Source organism: Periplaneta americana, unplaced genomic scaffold (assembly GCF_040183065.1).
Source record: "Periplaneta americana isolate PAMFEO1 unplaced genomic scaffold, P.americana_PAMFEO1_priV1 scaffold_20, whole genome shotgun sequence".
In the NCBI taxonomy this organism is placed as follows: Eukaryota; Metazoa; Arthropoda; class Insecta; order Blattodea; family Blattidae; genus Periplaneta; species Periplaneta americana.
In genome coordinates, this window is record NW_027185501.1 from 1,551,149 (window position 1) to 1,555,576 (window position 4,428).

The window sequence follows — 4,428 nt, forward strand, 5'->3', positions numbered from 1 at the left end:
AGTATTTAATTTTCACCAGCTCACATTTCTTGAATCATTTGTTTTTTCTTATTTAAATTTAGGACACAAGAGCCAAAAAGAGACTTCACAGTTATGTATCATACATTTTTTCAATGACAGACGTGGAGTTGCAGAAATAATAAGTGTAAGTGTAACATTATTAAGCAATTTACAAACAAATGAAATCTTTAAAAAGGTATCTAGAAGTGAAATTACTTATGGCTTTTAAGGACCAAAATTATTTTTGTAAGTTGATTTATTATTATTTCAGTTTTAGCCTATTTGTATTATCCATTTCCTTACTAATTTCAAAAGATAATCAGAAGTTCATTCGAATTCCAACCAAAAGTCAATTGGTTATTAATTTATCTACCTTTAGGAAGTACAGTATATGTACGCTGGAATCTTTGAAGTGAAGTGACAATAATTTAATTGGTCTTGGAACAGATTTGATTCTTGAATATTATATACTATACTTTGTTGTATATTTATGTCTAGTAACCTATTAATGCTAATACTAATAATAATGTAAAGGAATAAAAGAATAGAACATAGCAATACATTTCTCATTATTATTGAAACTATTTAGAATAACCTTCCAACATTAAGGTAAAGTACGGTGAGTAAAGAAATCATTCAGTACATAGGATCGTGATTTTACTACATGTGGTGATATCTGGTAACAGTTGGCAACATTGACAAGGCGGAAATATTTGCTGTTTGGGAACTGAACGTACGTGATCCTCACTATATGTTGTGAGAGATATACGCTCCTTAAAATCACCTGTTCATCTGTCAGACCTTGTATTTCTCTAACTAAGCACTGCCAGGTGTTCTGTGTATAATTTCTCTTGATGCGTTTCCATCTGCTGAAGTTGTACATCACATTGCCCTCAGTGTCCCATGTGGAGATGGATCTACAATGCACCAGAATGCTAGGATGATTAATGACTAAATGGTGAATTGATGTCAGAGAAAACACAGGGCATCTCCTCATAAATCTGTTTCATTCACTTCCTTTCTTCATCACAAATTTCACTTGGATTTCAACGTGGGTCTATGGCATGTGAATCCAATATTCTGCCTATTCTCTAATGCTGTGCGTGTTCTACTATAGTGTTCTAAGAGATAAATTATTTTTTTTCATGAAAACCAAAATAATTGTTTACCTATTTAACCGTATTTGTCTTAATAAATAAATATGTGTGAATAGCTGAAGTATGAAGTTTTATATAAAACTCTTTAAGTATCAGCTAACATGTTTCACATGATTTGTCAACATGTGAAATGTTACACCAAAGTTGTAAGATGCTCTGTGCTCAGATACTGTACGTTAGTGAAATGTGCAGGAAAGTTTACAAAATCTATCAGTTGAAGTTTATCACTAGAGAGAAAGATGAGGAATTTTTATTCATAGTATTCTAGCTAAAGTAGAAGTACATGCAGAAGATAATTAAGCGCATAGTACTGCCTAACAAGTTGATTATTACTTGTCAGCAATATGTTAGGCTTTACATGGAAGAAACTCTTATGGTTAGGGCACATCAGATTGTGTAGTGTACTGCATACTAAAAAAAAAACACTGTGTGGGTGTCAGAAAATAAGTTTGATAGAAATTTGCCAAAGGTAAGTAAAGCATTAAAGACCACTGCAATTATAAAACATGACTGATATTGCACATGAACTAATGCTACTATCTACCACAAGTGAATATGAAAACAAAGAAAGTGATTGGTAGTACACCATGGTTACAAATTAGTGGAAGGCTATATTTTCACCAATATTGAACATAAATACATGATCTTACCACCATTTGAAAGATAGAAGTTCGAAGTTTTATACTGACCTTAGATGCACTCGATATGAACCCCACGTAATACAGCAGACGTCCAGTCGGTGATCCCATTCTTACCAAAGTCGAGCATGTCTTGTGTGACGTTCCTGATTGCTGTGTTAATACGCCTTCTCAATTCGGCCAACATCGCTAGAAGTGGAGGTATGTAAACATTGTCTTTGACAAAACCTCACAGAAATAAATCACACTGTCAAATCCGGTGAACGAGGTGGCCATGTGCAGGGACCAGGAGGAACAGGGGTTCATTTTCCAACAAGACATAGCTCCTCCACATTGGCGTCCGGGGGTCACGATGACAGTGTTTTAATCTGAAAGGAACTCAGGATCAGGGTTGCCAATGTCAGTAGTTTCCCACTAAATCTGGCGGTTTTCGATTTGTCATTGCAGTAAAATTGAACGGACAGCGATCGGCGGGAAATCTGGATACTTTTAAAAGAAATTTAGAGGGTTTTGAGTGAAAATAGCGGTTTTTAAAGTGAGGTTCAAATGAAAAAGTAATTAGTTAAACATTTCAGTAGATTAATTTTGTATTCCATAGTTACGATTTCTGTACGATATGCATTCTTACAACACAGTACCTAATATCACAGCTTTAGAGAGCTCTGAACTGATTAATTTTTGCTACCAAAAATGCATCGGGAAAGATTGGCTGGGGTTCTGTGGATTGTTATTGCAATTTGCTCTCATTTTCCAGTTGCGAAATAGTATGGGTAGGTCTACACGTTAAATTCTAGTTCAGACTGGACTTACGAAAGTGTTGCCATGACTATCGACTTCCAGATGGGGATTAAAAACAAAGAAAATTGAGCTTAGACAGCTTATCAACAAATCCCTTTTTCCAATACTACTGAATGTAGTCAGGGTTGCTAGATTATTTTCACGGAAATTCACAATTATTTCTTTCTAAGTCGCCTTTTGGAGGAAAAAAATAGCCGAACATTTTAATTTCACATTATCTCCTATCTTAATGACATACAAAAATTCTGTTATAATTACTAGAACAGATACATTGTGAAGATGTAGCCTATAATACATCTGTCGATTCGTTAATAATAATAATAATTATTATTATTATTATTATTATTATTATTATTATTATTATTATTATTATTATTATTATTATTCAGGAAATTACTTCTCTCATACATCATATTTGCTCCTTTAAGATATTAGTGGCTATGACTGTCTTAATTATTACAGTGCACTTTGTTCTATGAAGTTGGAAATGTACATTCCTACACTTGGACAATTTAAATCAATAAGTTAAATTATCCAAAGATTTTTATCGCAGTATGACTGGCCACAAAACTGCCAACTGAATTTCAAATGTTGTTAATGATTTAGCAACTGGCAATACATCTTTAAGTTTAGATTGAAAGAAGATAAATGCTGAATTTTGTTTGTGTTTTGACGAATCTATACGTGAATCGGTCATTGCAAAAAGGTCATGAGTCAACTTTTTTACGAAAATGAGTTATGCATTCAACATTGTCCTGTAGGGGTAGCCCGACCAGCCTATGTAAGACGATCATGAATATACTTTCAAACAGTGCTGAAATCGAAGCTTGAAATTTCCACTTCTTGCAGAAAGGACATGAGTCTTTGTCTCGTGACCTTTTTGCAATGACTGACTTTAAATCTGTAGTCTACATTCAAAATGTTCATTCGCGGGAATTAATAGTGTTTCCTGTATCCTTTTCATTTCAACTTTAATACTCATATTTGAAAGTAAGATTTTGTTGTGGAAAGATGTCAGAATCCGATTCTTCAAGTTTTACCAGCTAAAATACGCAGTTCCCATCTTGCAGTCTGTCAAGCGAGCTGCAGTAGCAGAATTGAGGGTTCACCGTAGAAAGTCCGAAAAATTGTATGCCAATATTAATAAAATTTCTGAACTTAGTCTAAAAGGGAATAATGTTTGTGGATTGACCTTTGATTTTATGCAAAATTTGCCACTGCCAAATATTCCTGTATAGAATTTTTTTTATTTGAGACAGTTATGTGTTTGGCATACATAATCAAAAAACTAATCTCTCACATTTTTATGTATATCATGAAGAAGAAGCACACAAAGGTGAAAATGACGTATGTTCATTTGTGTTTTATTACATCCAGAAGCATATTCCACAGAATGTAACTGAGCTGCATCTATTGTCTGACAGGTGCGTCGGTCAAAATAAAAACAACACAATGATCCGCTTTTGTTTATCCATTGTAACAACAAAGTGATTCCAAATAATTATATAACGTTACTCTTCCAACTTCCTACCAAACGACAGGGACTCTGGGACTGTAAAGAAACTGATAAAATGTTATGATAGGGTCTATCTATCTAAGGAATATGTTATGATTAAAAGGATGTCATGTAAGTTCTCAGTAGAAACCATTGATGCTGTGCCTGTACTGGACTTCAAGTGATGTTGGTCTGTTTATTACAAGAAGACTTTTTCTTTCTGAATCAAGTATGGGAAAAATTCCCAAGCTACATAAAATGTCTTTTTCTCCTTCTAAGTGGATGGCGTTTGAGTACAACTCAAGCTGACCTGGTCAAATAAAAACTTAACTGTTCATTG